This window comes from Aphelocoma coerulescens, chromosome 7, assembly GCF_041296385.1.
Source record: "Aphelocoma coerulescens isolate FSJ_1873_10779 chromosome 7, UR_Acoe_1.0, whole genome shotgun sequence".
In the NCBI taxonomy this organism is placed as follows: Eukaryota; Metazoa; Chordata; class Aves; order Passeriformes; family Corvidae; genus Aphelocoma; species Aphelocoma coerulescens.
Window position 1 is genome coordinate 39211844 of NC_091021.1, and position 17839 is coordinate 39229682.

At 47.0% G+C, this 17839-nt stretch overlaps 1 long non-coding RNA gene across 1 annotated transcript in view; it reads right to left on the reverse strand.

Moving 5' to 3' along the window:
• Positions 1-299: 299 nt before the first annotated feature.
• The window catches only part of LOC138113416 (uncharacterized), a 43424-nt gene continuing 25884 nt past the window's right edge, over positions 300-17839 (reverse strand). The window contains exons 2-3 of the long non-coding RNA XR_011152156.1: positions 8503-8591; positions 300-1310 (exon numbers count right to left, since the gene is read on the reverse strand). This is a non-coding gene — a long non-coding RNA (uncharacterized lncRNA). The remainder of the gene's footprint in view (positions 1311-8502; positions 8592-17839) is intronic.

Sequence of the window (17839 nt, forward strand, 5' to 3'; positions counted from 1 at the left end):
ACACCCATGAAAGTTTAACTACCCCTCCACAGGCCTGACCTTTTCCGGCGTGCGAAATTCCACATCCACGACTTCAGCTGTGCCGAGGAGTGAACTTTAAAACCCCCCATGTCACCGTGGTCCTCCTGCAGTCCCGCCCGGGCCGGGAGAAACGGGCTGGAATTCAGGTCTGCCCCTGCTCCGCGAGGACATCATGGACGTGTCGTACAGGAAATTAAATTCATGATACTGTATATTTAATAACAGAGAATTCACGTCCTGCCACAGCCGCATTTGTCACATCTGAGGCAAAAACAAACTACTGGATGGAATGTTTTATTAAGATGACTTCACCGTGGTGAGAAATGATTAAGTCACTCTAAGAGCAAAGTAAGACCACGGGACCTCATTCATTGTAACACTAATATTAATCACACAAATAATATAAGTGTCTTACAGTAATCCACATTCCCTTAAAATATACATTATATATCCTGGGGGCAAACAGCAGCACCAGGAACTTGGAATAAATCCCTCAAGCCATAGTGGCCAGCAGAAAGCCATTTATATTCTGACAGATTAATGTGTATTTTGTTATGCGTAACAAATGAAAATATTTACAGCACTATCAGAGAGAGCTCAAGAAAAATTAAGTCGCACTAATCAATACATTTCAAGCATGAATTTAAATTCTTTCCAAACCCCAAAATGTCCTCCAAAAATTAGCACCAAGTAAACAGGGGTGTTTCTATCAGTTTAACTGTGGGTACTCATTATGGCTGTATTTAATCCCAAATTTTTAAACTAAATAAAGTACTCTGACCATGGGCAAGCAATGACCAAAGGCCGAGAATGAGGAAATCAGCTGAGGTTTGGAACTGGACAGGGAGTCCTACCTGGAGGTCAGCAGGCAATTAATCAGTAATAGTCATCACAATTATGAAATTTTTAAAAGTGGAATTACAGTTAAAAAAAAAACAGAGCAAAGGAGGCTCAGGGGGGACCTTGTGGCTCTGCACAAGTCCCTGACAGGAGGGGGCAGCCGGGGGGGTCGGGCTCTGCTCCCAGGGAACAGGGACAGGAGAGAGGGAACGGCCTCAGGCTGGGCCAGGGGAGGGCAGGATGGACATCAGGAGAGGAGGTACAGCTCCGTCCCTGGAGCTCTCTGACACCTCCCAGGCAAGCCCCGAGCCCCAGGGGTTTTTGGAGCCCCTGACCCGTGATGTGGGCAGTGTTGGCAGTGGCTGGCACTGTCGGGCAGGTCCCTCCCGGCTGCAGTCCCAGGGCTGGCAGTCCCTTCCACGGAGCCTTGCCACACTTCCCTCTTGTATCTAAGGGAGGAGAGAACATTATCACTTCTAACACCACTAAAAATTGACTTTCCTTCTCCTCAACCTATTCATCCCCATCTCCTCCTCCCATTATTCCCAGGCAATTTTGTAAGATGACTATTATGCAAATGCTACAATAAAAATCTTATTTTCTGCTCCCTTTTCAGAGCCCTGCTCTGTTTACCTCCATTCTCTCTCTCTGATGGAGTTCTCTGACTAAAAGGAGAGAATAAATGTGTCCATTATTGACCCAAGTCTGAGGAAACTCAGCGGGAGGTCAACAACTGCAAAACAATTTACGAATCCCTTCCCACCCAATTTCCCAGTGCAGGGCCAGTAGGACTCCCAAAGCTCCAGAATTCCAAGCTTACTTTTCTTCCTGAACAAGTTCTGCCATTCCCACTGGGACTCCCAGCCTGGGTTGTCTCACTGTGCTCTGCCACTGGAGCTCTCTTAAGCCTGGCCCAAATTAAACTTGTGCCCAATGCAGGCTTTGTCCTTTTAAGCTGGAGCACCAGCCCAGACCAGTTCCCCAGCTGGGGGGGGAACGTTTCCCCCCTACCTCGGCAAGGCAGCAGAAATCAGTTTTCATGACAGTTTTGGGAATCTTTTCACCCATCTCCAATTGCAGATCTCCCCAGAAGTCGCTGCTGTTCAACAGTGCCTTCACATATTGCTGTGCTGTGGAAAATGCAGAAATACCCGAGGAACAGCCACGCTCCGAGTGAGTCCTACCTGTACTCCAGCCAAATGACAATTCCAGCTAATTACTATTGCTGAGGATGCATTAATTAATGTAAATGAATTCATTAGCTGGTTTTAAACTGCAGTTTGTTTAAACTCATACCCAGCCTAAGGAATATTTCACTGGAGCTGATCATTCTGAGGTGACCAGCACAGACTCAGGTCTGGCTGCTCTGCAGGTGGAGCAGGACCAGACCCTTTCCCACTCTGCCCTGCAGACAAAGGGACTCGTTTTGTTTTCCCTGCTGCTCCTCTCCTTGTGCTGGGTTTTCATCACCATCAAAGCAGGGCCCAGAGCTGGGAGGGACCCCTGGAGGGGGCTGTGGTGTTCTGCCCAAAACCAGCACAGGCAGCAGCAAGTCAGGAGAAACTTGTGTGAGAAGCAGAGATCTGTGAACATGAGGCACACAAAGGATCAGAAACTGGAGGACAAAGGCTGGAAGGAATGTTTTGCCCTCTGGACACCGCATGACTGTGTTCCCTTAAATAAGGAGAGTTTTGCATCGTCCAGACTCGGAGCCCTCTGTCTCAGAAAGATCAAACACAGCAGCAGATGCCAGCCTGGGCAGAACTATTGAAAACAGGCAGGTGAATTCTGATTTCCACAGTTCCTAGGAGATGACCTCACTCAAGCTGCAGTTCTGCTCACTTCGTATCTCCAGAGTGAGGAAATCCCAAACCCAGCACCCTCAGCAGCGGCAGATCTGCTCAAAGGTCAGACTTGGTGATCCTGGAGGTCTTTCCCAACCTGAATGACTGAAATTCTGGAGCACCTGGACATCCATCCATCCATCCAAACCCTGACCTTGTATCTCCCTGTCTCATTGGGATTCCTGGGCAGCATAATCTTGAGTGGTTCTGCTTCAAATTGTCTTTCCCCCCTAAGGCCTGGGGCTTGTTTGGGTTTTTGTCAGTTTTTTGGTTTGTTTATTGATTATTTCTGTTGGCAACCCAGAGCTGGTGGCTCCCATGTAAAGAATACAAGACCACTGCTAAACTTGCTCTGCTTCTTCCACATTCGCAGTTCTCCATCTCCCTTCCTCCCCTGGGAGCAGCTGGTGACTCCCCTCAGAGCCAGGGGCAGGGGTGTCGGACATCTCCGGAGCACTGGAGGGAGGGAGGGAGTGGAAATCCCGACTCCCCTGCTCCAGGCTGGCTGCCCTGGGCGTTGCTTTCATCCTGTCCGACAGGACCGATGTCTCTCTCCCCTGCCCAAACACCGTGGCATTCCCGGTGCCCCGTGCGCTGAAACCTCTCTGGCATTCCCTGGCCCTGGACCCCGCACCCAGGAGGGCCCATGAGAGCTGGGATTTATGGTCCCCCCGGGTGGCATCAAAGCAGGGGCTCGGAGGCAGAGTCTGGGGCAGGCAGGGAAGGCGAGCCACGGGGATTTCAATTAGGAGCTGCTTTAGGGACACAAAATTGCATATTCCCTTTCCACGCCTTCCCGGCACTCGCAGAGCAGCCCATTATTAAGCTATTAATCACCTCTCTCAATTAATTGTTCTAAAATGACCCAGGCTTTAGCAGTTGTGTTGCAATTGAAAAGCTCACTTATTTTTGGAAAGGTAAAGTTACAGGCAGTGGTAATTTGAGGGCGCCGAGCCATTAAGCCACTGTTTGGAATCTCAATTACTCTGCAGAAGGATAATTACAAATAAAACAAACTTGTGATCCCACATCAGTGAGAACACTTCTTCCCTGCTTTATGGAATATACAAGCAGTTTTTCATCCACTGGATTTAATTTCCACATGAAAAATTGACCTTAACAGTATGAAGTATGGCTACAAGTAAAAACTGTGTTTTCATTGAAGAGAATAAATGCATTTCCTGAACGCTGGCTGTTACAGCTAATTGATTTATTGGCTCTCTATATAGTGCACTATTGTCTTTGCACTCATGGGACAGGGAAGCTCTTGAGAACAGAACTAAATTCTGCCACAGCAGCCTGACAGCTGAAGAGGGTTGGGTTTTATTTTTTTAATATAATGTGCAAGTGTCTCGGAGCCGGAAGGAATCTTCCCTGGATTGGCACAAACTACCTGGACCCGTGGCTTCCTGGATGATTTTTTTTAATCCCATAATATTACTGGGAAGCTGACAGCACTGGGAGCAGGTCATTCTCTTTTCATCAGATTGTTTTTACTGTAAAACGTTTATGCTCAAGCAAATGCAAAATACTACTAAAAGAAAAGAGATAGGAAATTCCCTTTTTTTATTTTCCTTTAAGGCCAGCAGTCAAAAATTCAGTAGGAAATAAAGGCCCTGCAGAAGTATTTCTCCCTGATAATGAAAACAATTTTGAAATTCATGAAATAGCCAAATATTTGTTATTATCCCTTGCTTTTAGGTTTTATGCAAATGAGTGCCCATAAGATGAAAGCGAGTGCTTGGTAGCAGGTGGGAGCAAACTCACATAATCATACCAATAAAAAAGCCCTGAGGAAAAACAAACCAAAATGAAAAATCAATACAGGATGTTGTTCTCCAGATATACTATTAAAATATAGTATTCCACAGCTGCACTGTTGTCCTAAATAACGGATGAGCCTCTCACTGGGAGAAAAGCTGGGGCTCAGATTCTCCCCTCTCCCATGGATAAAAACCCCCCTGAGCCTGAAGGAGTCCACGTGGACATGTGGGGAAGCAGAGCCTGAGGGTGGTGATGTGCCTTGCAAGGAAAGGTTCCCAAATGGGCAGGAACCAAAGCTGGGATTTCCCAGTAAAAGCTCCCCCATACCACTGGATTTTACAGCATCCCTCAAAGTTTCCTGGTATCTCCCAGCTGCTGCAAAAGTGAAAACCCAGAGCACAAATCTGGCAAGAAATGGGATTATATTCCATATTCCTGCAAGGATCTTCCTGTTCCAGTAGCCAGCCACTTGGCTAGAAATGGTATTTTTCTCTTCTTTATTTTCATGTTAGTTTGGTTCTTACTGCTAACTGGAAAATGCATTCAGTACAAATTCCATGGATTAAGCAGGAAAATCCTTCAAGAGATGGAGAAATGCCTCTTTCCCAGGTGAGCACAGGTTTCTGACTAAGCCAGGTAAGAGGCCAACTCCCCTCAGATATTGGGGGGGAGACTGAAAGTCACAACCAGCTCTTTATTAAGAGAAAAAATAAATGTGAACATATTTGTCACCTCTCCCTGTGAACAAATCACCACAAACCCCCAAAATGTCTTAATTTCTGAATTTCCTAAGCCTGTCCTCGGTGCAAGCCTCTGCTTTCCTGCAGCTGACCCCAAACTGGCTCCCTCCAACAGCAGAGGCAGAGCCACTGCCCCGAAGAGGGAAAGGGAGGAGGCCCAGAGAACAAAACGAGTCTGAAGAAGTCACATTTTATAGGCAGGAAGAGAGCTCAGCCAAAGGGATAGAAAATGGTAACTGTAATCACAACAGCAAACAGAGGGGCTCATTCAGGAATTAAAGAGGGCATTTAAAAATGGGAGGAGAGAAAGGAGAAGGGAGATTTTCAGGTGAAAGGACCTTTAACATAATATTCTTTTAGAATGTGCACAGCTTTAAATAACCTTGTCCTGGCACAGCCCGAGCACCATGAGAGCCATTTAGCAAAACCTCCATTTTCAACTGCCAGAGCTCTCCACGCACAATTCCAGGTTTAACATGGAATACCATGAAACTGGAATGACCAAACTCTGCTCAGTGAGGTCTCGAGGACCATCCAACTCCTGTGTTTTCCTGTGCTGCCCCATTCCATTTCCTCAGAGGATACTGCCCATTCCTGGGGCTCTCTCCTGCCCACACCCAGAGTGTCCGGCTGCCACCTCCCTGTGGGGTCACCTCAAAGTGACCTGGAATAATTAATTAATTAGTGGAGCTGCATTTCCAGGCCATCAACTCCTCCAGCACCACTGGTCCCGTAACCAGACCCAATCTTTAAGCTCATTTGATGGGGTCACTGAATTCCAGACTGGTTTGGGTTGGAAGGGACCTAAAACTCATCCAGTGCCACCCCTGCCATGGCAGGGACACCTCCCACTATCCCAGGTTGCTCCATGCCCCAATGTCCAACCTGGCCTTGGACATTTCCAGGGATCGAGGGGCAGCCCCAGCTGCTCTGGGCACCCTGTGCCAGGGCCTGTGCTGAACCAGGGAGAAGCAGAAACTGAGGCAGACTCCCCAAATTCCACAGGTCACTTCTTGTTTGGGATTTGGAGCCAGTGAGGTGACATTCCTAAGCCAGGCCTGGCCAGGCTGGGTTTCACTGGGCTGTGCTGGTGGCTCTGGGAACATGTCCCCCTCAGTCTCAGCGCTGGCACCTCGGCCCCGGCACCGCTGCTGAGCCACGGTGACAAATTGCCAGGGGAGTGTGCAGGGAGAGGCAGCAAATTAGGGAATGAATAATTAAACTCGGAGAAAAAGGTAAGGAGATTGGAGAGAATGGGAAGAAAAGGCTGAGAGCCTGGGAGCCCACAGCGTGCAGATGTTCCAAAAGAAAGGTGATGAGGAGGGCTGGGAGTGCTGAGGGGGCTCCACGGCACTGCAGCCAGGACCTGCCCAGGCCATCCACAAATCCAAACTTCCAAGGAAACGGGAAAATGCCATAAACAGAGGAGCTGTTCCAGCTTCCTGCCCGATTTCCCCAGAGCTCCTGGGCACCCAGAGCCCCCATTTCCAAACGCAGCCCCCTGTGCCCTCGGCATTTCTGCTGCACAAGGCTCTCTCCCCTCTCCGTTCCTGCTGCCTTCTCCAGCACCACGAGCTGGGAACAGCAGTGCCACCAAACCAGCAGGAATATTGGTGCCAGCCCTCGCTGCAGCACCCAGCACAGCAGCACAGAGGGTTTCCTGCACAAACCACCTCTTCTTTTAACTCCTAATTCTTTAAACCATCAGCATTTAATCAAACCCGAGTTCTAAAATCCTGACTCTTATCACAGCCAGTACTTATAATCCTTTTTTCCAGACTAGATGTTCCCAAATCATGTTACATCTTTCATCTTCCTTGTGATTAATTTCAAGGTCTTTACTGAGTCAAATGAGATATTTTTTAAATCTCTCTGTTTTAGTTTTTCCAGCTTTTAGTCAATTCTGGCAGTTCAGAGCAGCCATCAAAATTACACAAGCGTTTTGTGCTCAGTCACTTCAGTGACTCCCGGGTTTAGGAGAATCCCATAAAGGCAACCATCTTATTATTTTAATGCATGCAATAATTTAAGTGATAACAACTGCAAAAGTCAGGCTGTTTTGTTTTATGGATTATCAACAGCCTTATGACCTTGAAAATAGTCGAGTTGACTCACTAATTTTTACAATTTAGCAAAATAGCACATGCGGCATAATTTTATCAACTTTGATGTGGTGAAAGTGCAGAGCTCTCCAAAGAGATAAATCTGCTTTAAAAACCCAGACCCACTCTGCAGCACTGGGGAGGTTCAGGCTGGGAAGCTGAAGAGAAGGGGATTATTTGAGGGAAAAGGGAAGGGGAAATATTTGAGGGAAAAGGGAATTATTTGAGGGAAAAGGGAAAGAGAAATATTTGAGGGAAAAGGGAAGGGGAAATATTTGAGGGGGAAAGGAAGGGGAATTATCTGAGCTGCAAATACACCACGTTAAAAACCTTCCAGCGTCTGTTTTGTTTTGCTGCAATGCAGAGTGAAGTTCTCTGACACACAAATGACAGGAGCAGCCCCGACCCCCCTTTAATTCCTGCCTGGAAAAGGTGGAAGCAGCGCAAAGGTAAAGAGGAGGCACAGCCAACCTCTGGTGACCAAAGGTGCACTCGAGCTGTTATTTTGTATTCCATACTCTTCAAAGAGCAATATAAACAGAATTATTTATGCCCAGCAAAATGTTGCTTAATTACTTATGCACCACTGTTTGCTTGTATTTTAAGCTCTCTCTACCACCCACAGGCAGACGTTAAACAGCTGCTAAAAGCGAGCTTTAGTCTTGCCTGTTTGAAATTAGCATACTTGAGCTTTGAAAAAACTTTGTTGCCAATTTACATATGCATAGAGACTGATATTTAGACTCACCATATGATATGTCCCTCAAGAGCTTTTCTTATTGCCTCCATCCTCAGGTCTCAACCTAGAGACTGTAAATCTAGCAGGTGATTAATTCTATACCCTTGAGAAACTAGCAATTAGCACTTGCAACCAGTAAAAAATTGTCATTTCAAACCCCTGTTTACTATGCCCATGTATTTTCTATGAACTCACAGTTAACTCTAAACAGAAAAAGATGGCAATAGATTTGCAGTCACTCCTGTCTCTTTATATAAAAATATAATATAGCTCCCAGCTAATCAACCTATTAAACACACCGGAAAAAAGATGAAATAATTGGCATTCCTTCTTTTATATAGAAATATATATAAAACGGGAAGATGGAGCAAGCATGAAAACATTCTACATGATGTTTTATGTTCCCAGACCTTAATCAGCTCATTTCAACATGATGACTTTGTAGGGTTTACCTGTTTTGTGTCAATTCTTATCTCTGATAGCCAAAATTACCGCACTTCCAGATGTTCTTATGCATTATTGAGGTCTTCTGCAGTAGATGCTGGAAAAGGTAAGATAAGGTTTTATTTCTTTGTAGTAGTCACAACACCCAGATCAAAGGCAGGAAAGTGCAGTGCTTAGTATTGAAAACTATGATGAACTTCACATTTATTTTCAAGTAGAAAATCTGTCATAAACCTGCTCATCAATCTTCAGTCACTGTTTCAAGTGTAATCCACTGGAGCAGGGCACAAGAGTTTAAAGACTTGGGGGTGCTGTTCCTAAAAACACTGGTTTAGTGCTCGCTCAGTGTGTGCTGAGCAGGGTGTGCATGGCAGGGGCACCCAAAATCTGCCTCTGGGGGAGAGGAGGGGTGGGTGTGGGAGAGGGGGCCAAGGGCGGGCACTGCCATGGGGCGTCCTGTGCCACACCAAGGGCGGTCTGAGGAAATGAAACATAAACACGTGGCTGCTTTGAGCAGAAATTGGTTATCCAGCACCTGGCAGTGACAGGAAAATGGGGGGCCCTTTACAGAGTCATTTCCACAGAAGCAGCTTTAGTAAATCAGAATTAGCAGATCTGCACCCGGATTTAATGCTACTAGTAATGGGTTTAAATCTAGGCATGGGTTTAAATCTGCTACACCCAGATTTGAATCTACCAGAATGAGTAGATTTCCTAGATTTACCAGAATGAGTAGGTTTACACCCGGATCACACCCTTTGTGCAGGGGTAAGCACTGCTGCCCCACCCCAGTTTTGGGGGGAATTCTGAATATTTCTGAAGCATCTCAAGGCAAGCTGGGTGGAAAATGCCAGAAGCCATATTTTTCCAGCCATCCCTGTAAACCAGCAAGGGTTTAACAGTAAATATAAAAGCATTCAGCAATGCAAGGATATTTTTTCCTGCATTGCACAGTCATTAAGGGGTCTGCTGCAAAAGCCTGCTTGACTTTCTTCCCACTAATTACATCATCAGATCATCACACTGCTAAAATCAGGCACAGAGTACTTGCACACAACTAAATCCCTGCTTTTAATTACTATTTTAGTCTCTTTTTCCTCGTGACATGTTGGTGATAGATCATTATTTTTTCAGCAATTTGTTCGCATTTATATGCAATATAATTGGATCTGATTAATTATTATGATTAATGACTGCAGAATTTCCTTGCAAAGCTATTAATACTGGGAGTATCAAATGAAAGACATGGACAAATTAAAGCCAATGGAGTCCTGTTGCTTGTACTTACAATGCCTGGGCTCAAGTAACCCTTTGCTGCTCCAGCCCTGCAATAAATACAAGGGTTTATCTGGAATTTCCCCACGGATCTCTGCATTTTCCAGTGCTATAAGTACGTAACTAATGGGGGAGAGATGCAGGTGGAATTCTTAGGTGGACTGCTGTGTTAAAATTACATATATTTGGATATATTTTAAATGACCTCAGCAGCATAAGTGCAGCTACATCCATTTAAAGTCAATAAAGTGGCGAAAAAGCAAAGCCTGGGCAATATTTCTGTGTATATAAAGTGGATTTATCCATTTTTCACATGGTGGTGCAACAAAACACCACAATAAAAGCAGTTAATTTCCATTAAATGTCATATTAACCCATTTCTAAGGGATGTATTTACGTAGCGTGTGCTGTATTTTAAATTACAGCCCAGCTCAGAAATGGGATATTACATGTAAAAAAGCAAACAATGAGGGAGTAGCTTAGGGGATCGACTTTCCTGCTGCCTCGGGGACCTGCCTTTAAATCTGGCTTTGAGCAAACTGAAGAAAAATCATTTCCCTCTAATGGCAGCAGCACAGAAAAAATCAGATAGCAGGAGTTCCACCCAGGTGGCAAAAAGCTCGGGAAGGGGAGGGGGTGCGGAGCAGATGAGCGGGGCTGATTCTGCCTGGATTAGGGAAAAGCTCAGAACGAGGGGACTTTGAATGTGATTTTAATCTGTAATAAGTGCCAGCAGCGCTCATCAAACCCCAGCCGGAGCAAGGGCACGGAGGTTTCCAGTGCAGAGCTACTGAGGAATTTTGAAAGTGTTCCTGTGAGCCCAACGCCAGAAACGAGGGGGAAACGCCGGCCTGCAGCGGGAATGGAGAACCTGCGGGGAGGGAGGTTAAAGCTCTCCACGTTCTGGGGAAACAGAGAAGCTTTGCCACTGCTCAGCCCTGGGAATCTCCCTCCAACGAAAATATGAGAAGAAGATGGGGTGTGTTGCAAAATGAGAAACTGTGGGCCACAAAATCTTTTGCAATAAAAATGTGTTTGGTATAAAGGAGAGTAAAAGGATGACCCCTTAAAAAAATAAAAATGAAGAAATAAGCAAAAAAAAATCGAAATCAAAAGCCCAAACAGAAGAAATCCAGGCCAAATACACAGAATATTTGTGCCCAGGTGCACAGAAATACCCATTTTTTCAAGAGAAAATCAGCCGAATTCTCAACATCAACCTGACAAGAAATTCCAAATTCTTTCTGTCTAAACTAAAAGTCACATTGTCCTAAAAGACACCTTTCCCTGGGAGGAACTTTGTAGTTTCTTCCTGATCTCTGAATCCTGGGGCTGATACAGGCTCTTCCTGTTGGGTTTTTAGGGACACCCACTATAAACACACAGGTGAGGCTGGGCTGCTCTGACACAGGTCTGTGACAATTCCTGCAGTGGCTGCAATTCAGAGTGAACAGGAGCAGGAATCCAAAATGAGCGTTCCTCACGTCTTCAGCTGGGCCCTGTCACAAGACAGGGCAGGACATCCCCATGTAATAGGGAGAAGGAAAAAATTAAAAGAAAATAGGACTTGAATGTTTCACAGAACTGCTGGAGCTCCTCAGCTCTGTAGCCAGGCTGGGAGAGCTGGGAATGTTCCCCTGGAGAAGGGAAGGACACAGGGAGAGCTCCGAGCCCCTTGCAGGGCCTAAAGGGGCTCCAGGAGAGCTGGAGAGGGACTGGGGACAAGGGATGGAGGGACAGGACACAGGGAATGGCTTCCCAGTGCCAGAGGGCAGGGATGGATGGGAGATTGGGAATTGGGAATTGCTGGCTGGGAGGGTGGGGAGGGGCTGGGCTGGAATTGCCAGAGCAGCTGTGGCTGCCCCTGGATCCCTGGCAGTGCCCAAGGCCAGGCTGGACATTGGAGCTGGAGCAGCCTGGGACAGTGGGAGGTGTCCCTGCCCATGGCAGGGGTGGCACTGGATGGGCTTTAAGGTGTCCTCCATCCCAAACCTGCCCTAATCTCTGATCTATTGATCTATTGATCTATTGACAGACTGACCTTGTTATACCCCCCCATACACTGATCGAATCCTGTATTTACCTCACATCCAAAACCACCTCCTTACCTTTACCATCTATTTTCAAATGTTGGGGTTTTTAACCCGATCTCGTCCCCAGGAAGCTGAGGGACAATCACCCATTCCTGCCCCATTAAAGGCACCTCAGCACTTGGTTTGCAGAGCCTTTCTCCATCTCCCCTGTCCCCACCAGCTCAGCAGCATCAGCCCCCTGTATGCAGAGGAGATTTTCTGAATGAGCACAGCCCCCTCTAATCTGAGATGAAAAACAACGGCCTGGGAGCCTCCAAAATTCCTTCATGGAAAATGAGGGTGAGATTATTTTGTTCTTCTGTTTTCATTTTTCTTGGGGGGGGCTTTAATCATTTTTTTTAATAAAGCCAGTTGAGATGAGTGAAATATCAGTTCAGGAGCCACCAAGGAAACAACATTTAGAGCACAGTAATAGAACAGGCAAATGTGAGCGTCACAAGCCTTTAGCATCTCTTGCTCTGTATTAGCCCAACACAGCTCCATCAATCTCCCCTCGCTGTGCCCACCTGACTCCCACCTCCCACACCCCCAGCAGCACAATTACAGTCACACAACGCCTGCACACAGAGCCTGAGAGAAGGGAATCAAAAGGATTTTCATACAGATGGTCTGGGAAATGCAAGTCAGGTGTTGGGGGTTGGTTTTTTTTCTGAAACTTTCCGAAAGTTTTGCACTTTTGTTGTTGTTGTTGCTTAATTTAAAATTTCGTATTCAATTTGGCATCAAATTCTAATGGTATAAATTCTATCTGTGGCCTTCCAGTACCTGAAGGGGCTGACAAGAAAGATGGAGAGAGAAGATTTAAAGGGCCGGGAGGGACAGGAAGAGGGGCAATGACTTCACATTGAAACAGAGTAGGGTTAGATGGGATATTGGGAAGGAATTCCTCCCTGGAAGTGTCCCAGGCGAGGTTGGATGGGGCTTGGAGCAGCCTGGGATGGCGGAAGCTGTCCCTGCCATGGCAGGAGTGGGACTGGATGGGATTTAAAGTCCCTTCCAACCCAAACCATTCTGGGATTTTATGATTCTAAGTCTGCCCATAACAGATTTACCTCTGGAGTGTGAGCCTACATATTTTTGCATAACTCCAGTTTAATACAGAATTAGTTATTAATTTAATTAATAAAATAAAATAACATCTCTATGTATTTTTCTAAAGGTGTAAAAATACCTCCCTATGTATTTTCTTGTTAAAAATATCGTTCAAAACCAAATATGCATGGAAAGATTGATACATACACATAAACCCATACCTTGAAACTCCTATTGACCGAATGTTTAACTTGAGACGCATAGATTTCTTTATTTTGGAAGATAAGAGGCTGAGAGCATGGCAAGGAGGCAAAACTCACCATGAAATAGATGTTCTGGAGTGCTGAAAAAGCCCTGAAGTAGACATCCAATATTTCCAAAACCCTGGCACAAACAGAGTCCTTAATCTTATCCTAATCTGAGCCGAGGGAAGGCGGCAGAGCCCGGTTTGGGCTGTAGCTGCTGGCACCTGAGGGCAGGGGTGTGGGCAGAGCTCCCCAGGAGGCTCCATTCATCCCGGCCCACCAGTTCAGGGATGGATGGAGAGCACCCTGAGTGCATGGAAGGGAAAGCTCCGCGGGCAGGGCGCGGGGGCACAGCGGTGTCCCTGCGCTGACTGCAGCTCCATCATCACCAGGGCCTTTGTGGGCGCTGTTCGCAGCCCCCGGAGGGCCCCGGCTGTGAGCGGCACCCAAGACCCCCAGCCCGGCCCCAGGCAGAGGCAGCAGCGCTGCAGGCACCACAACACCCCCCAAAGCCCGGGGTGCGGCTGGGCGGGCCCCGCAGCAGGCACTGGGTGCGGGGATAAGCTCCAGCAGAGCCGGGAAGGGAACGGGGCAGGATCGGGGCTCGCAGGATCCATCTGCAGCAGCCACTGGAGCTGCTGTGTGCCGTTCACTGCCTGCCTGCCCCGGGGGGGCCCTGCTGTTTTCCCACCCTGCGGAGCACAGGCAATGTGTGTTTTTCAGGATTTGATGTGTTGCACAGATCGAGGAGGTTGTGCTCTGGCTAAACTGCGCTGCTGGGGAGGACTGAAATTGCTGTATGAGACACACCGCTGTCTTTGTGCTCTCCTCTGCCATGAGAGACGAGCAGGAAATCAATAAATTTTATCCATGGAATGTACATAAGTCTTCTTAAGTCGTGATCCATTTTAAGTAACGTGTGGAAGGGCATTAGGCAATTAGAGCTGGCTGAGGAACTGAGCATATTTATACATTTTAACGCCTGTCTTTTCATCTTGAGCTTGGATGAAGCAGTAAGACCTAAAAATCAAACACTGGATGAGTTTAGATGATCGGGTATTTAATTTAAGATCTCCATCTTAGCGTTAGAATACCTTCCAAATGAAGTGTCTGTGTTTTAAAAATTGGCCATCCCCAGTAGCTGCTAAGTCTGATGTGTAATCTCTGCTTGGCTCTGCACAGAAAGCACTTATTGAAATTCAAGTGCATGCTCAGGGCCTGTTAATGGCTATTTTTGCCTCATTAATACAACAAACATCGCTGATATGAAAGGTGCTGTTCTCTTACACTAATACAACTGCAAGAGGTCAGAAATAACTTTTCATGCTCTCTAGTTCTTTATCCACTATGTCAGTGACAGGAAAGTGGAGAGCGAGTAGGAACTGGAAGGTGGATTTATCAACCTGTGTTGTGTTCGTGAGACCATCAATGGCCCAGCCCGGCCTCCTTTGGTGTCCACATTCCAAAACAAGAGGTTGAAAATTTCAAGAAGGTCCTGAGAAGCCCCACAGGAGTGACTGGAGTGGACAGAGCTACAGAGGCAGACACAAGTTTAACCTGCTCAGTTTATTCAAAAGAAGGTGAAGAATTGTCTTGGGCATGATTTAAAATCCCAGAATGGTTTGGGTTGGAAGGGACCTCAAAGCCCATCCAGTGCCACCCCTGCCATGGGCAGGGACACCTCCCACTGTCCCAGGCTGCTCCCAGCCCCATCCAGCCTGGCCTCGGACACTGCCAGGGCCCTCCTACTTCCCATAAGGGAGCAGAAGCCTTGCTGGTAGAATTCTGCTGCAGCCCGTGAGGGGGAGCACAAAGTGAAATGAGGCAGATTTGGCTGAGCTTCACATTTCTGTTTGAGTGGTTCTTTTTATCATGATACCATTACAAACTCCAGAGATCTCCATCAGCTGCACCACGGCCCAGAAATCCTGGCTGTGCTTTGCCTGGAACAAAGAAATTCACATCCATACAGGGCACCCCTTTGTGTTTTTTAAAGCACCAAACAATGACTGCACCAAGAGTCACAAAGTCAGGAATGTAATAACAACCCACATTCCATATGAAAACATTTCTTTCCCTCTAAATTCCTTATAAAACCGCTTTGGTTTTCTCCACATTGACATTAACCTGTTCTTCTTTCAAAGGTGACCTGTTTTCCCAGAAGTTTCAGCAGAACACCCATTTATAAAATGCTCAGGAACACAGTAATTCCACAGGTTTGGGGTGGCAGCACCCTGGGCCGCCAGCAGGACCCCCAGCTCCCGACCTCCACGCTGCTTATACCGAGCTTTACAAAGGCAAACAAATTGAAACCAGCTCCGAGGGTTACTGGGGGAACTTCAATGCACTGCTTTCAAATTTCCCTGTAAATAAAAATACATGCGAAGGAGAGGAGCTGGGAGGCCCTGGGTGTATCCCCTGAGCATGGTTCAGAGCCCCCAACATCCTGCTCTGCTTTTATAAATTAGAAATCTTGTCATCTGATCACAGAGACCAAGAAAATTGTGGCAAACTTTATCTGCTAAGTGAACCTTAATAACCTCAACTTTAACTTCAAGAAAATTACACTTGGAAACATTTCATAGTCTTGCAGGTTGCAGGAGACATAAAATTCTTTCTTTTCTCCCACCTCTCCAGGAGTTATTAACCCTCCCCACAGAGCCTCAGAGACCTCCAGCAAATTGTTCCTTCCCACAAATCACATGGAATAGCGGTGCCAGGGGCTCCACTGGCTCTGGCAGCACATTTTCAGTACAAGCTACACCCAGGCTCAGATTAAAACCTTCACAGTTCCTTGAGAGAAGGCAAAGGAAAAAAAAAAAAAATTAATCCCAGCCTTTGAAGTAAAACTGTTGTGTGGCTGCGGTGGCTCCTCCAGGAACTGTCACAACTGTGGCGTTTCCCAATCAACAGCTGGGTGTTTAATTACAGCTCTCCCTAAATACCCCGCTCCTCTGGAGGCAGCAACGGGACAGATTCCATTCTGGGGCCGGGGCTGCCCTGTGGATGCAGCTCCTGGAGGGGATTTGCCGGATGCTGCAGCTGGCCCCAGGCACAGCACGGAGACGCCGAGGCCAGGGGGATTTACTGCGCTGAACAGCTCCAGCCCTGCTGGCTTTAGCCATGAGCCGGGAACATGGAACGGCTGGGGGCTTCCAGAGAGGCAGCAACGGGGAAAAGGCAATGCCGGGGCTCAGCTTTGTTCGAGGAGCTTCAAGCGACCCACAATGTTTTGGGAAGTAAAGAATAAAAGAGAATCACAGAATCATTTAGGCTGGAAAAGTCCTCCAAGAGCATCGAGTCCAGCCTGCGACCAAACACCACCATGCCCCCTAAACCACACAAAAAAATGATGTGGCTTAGTGGCTTATTCGGGTGAAAATGTATTATTCACATGAGAACATATTGTTCAAAGAAAAGCATGCAAAAATATTATTATTATTATTATTATTATTATCATCATCATCATCATCCAGCAAATTCGTGGTGTGATCCCATGGTGGGTTTTACACCTGACTTGGCAATGCTGCTGCTCTGTACCTGTGCAAATAGAGGCCCAAAAAGAAACCCTCCAAGGGAATGGCTTTGAAAATAAAACACCAGAAAACAGAACTCTCATTGTGCCACTGAGTTTCGACCAAAAAACCCCTCATGATTTCATGACCAGAGCCCAATAATTTTACCATGCAGGGAGAAACTGTCTGAACATTCCAGTCAGGCAGAGATGTCCCTGCTCAGTCTGAGGGACAGGGATCTCTTTTCTCCCAAGCTTTCCCAGACCTCGGGCACACGGACTTTGGGACCCGTTTCCTTCAGTAGTTCCAGTCACTTCCCACTCCATCCTCTGCTGCTTGGGAACCCCAGCCCTTTCCAATCCTTTTAATATCGCTAATGACACTGAGCTTTGACTCGGCACTCCGAGCACAGGTCACAGTCCCTACAGGAGCACTGGGACACCCTCAGTAGAGCCAAGTGGCATTTTTAGGTTCAGAAGAGACTTTCTCCTAGTCCAGGCAAAATTAAGATTTCACCCCCAGACCTCCTGGTGCAGAACTGCCTCATTTGGTGACCTCACATCACTCAGAGTCTCTCACACGCATTAGAGAGACTTTAGAGGTGTGAGCAGAGTATTAAACAATTGTAAGAAAAAGGATTGTACCTGAACAAGCTCTCCCAGGCAGGGGGGAACCCTCCTGCAAGGGAGCCACTCCCACCCCAAAGCCGAAACAACATTCCTGGGAACACTCACTGGGGGGATCTTCAGGAAAACCCCCTTAAAATGTATATTCAAAAATCAAATTCAAAACTACCTGGGGTAAAATACTGTTTAAAATTGTGGGGAAAAACACAAATTCATTGAACTTTGCACTCAAGGCTGAGACATCTTCAGTGTGTTTGCCACCACACCAGTTAGAGGTGTAAAAAATGCCCACTTTCATGGAATCCCAGACTGGTTTGGGTGGGAAGGGAGCTTAAAGCCCATCCAATGCCACCCCTGCCATGGCAGGGACACCTCCCACTGTCCCAGGCTGCTCCAAGCCCCAATGCCCAACCTGGCCTTGGGCACTGCCAGGGATCCAGGGGCAGCCACAGCTGCTCTGGGCACCCCATTCCCACCTGTCCCTACTGGAACAGTTTCAGACAAACCTTGCTCAGACAAATGAGTGCTGATTACCCCAGGCCAGACCTGAGCACCCACA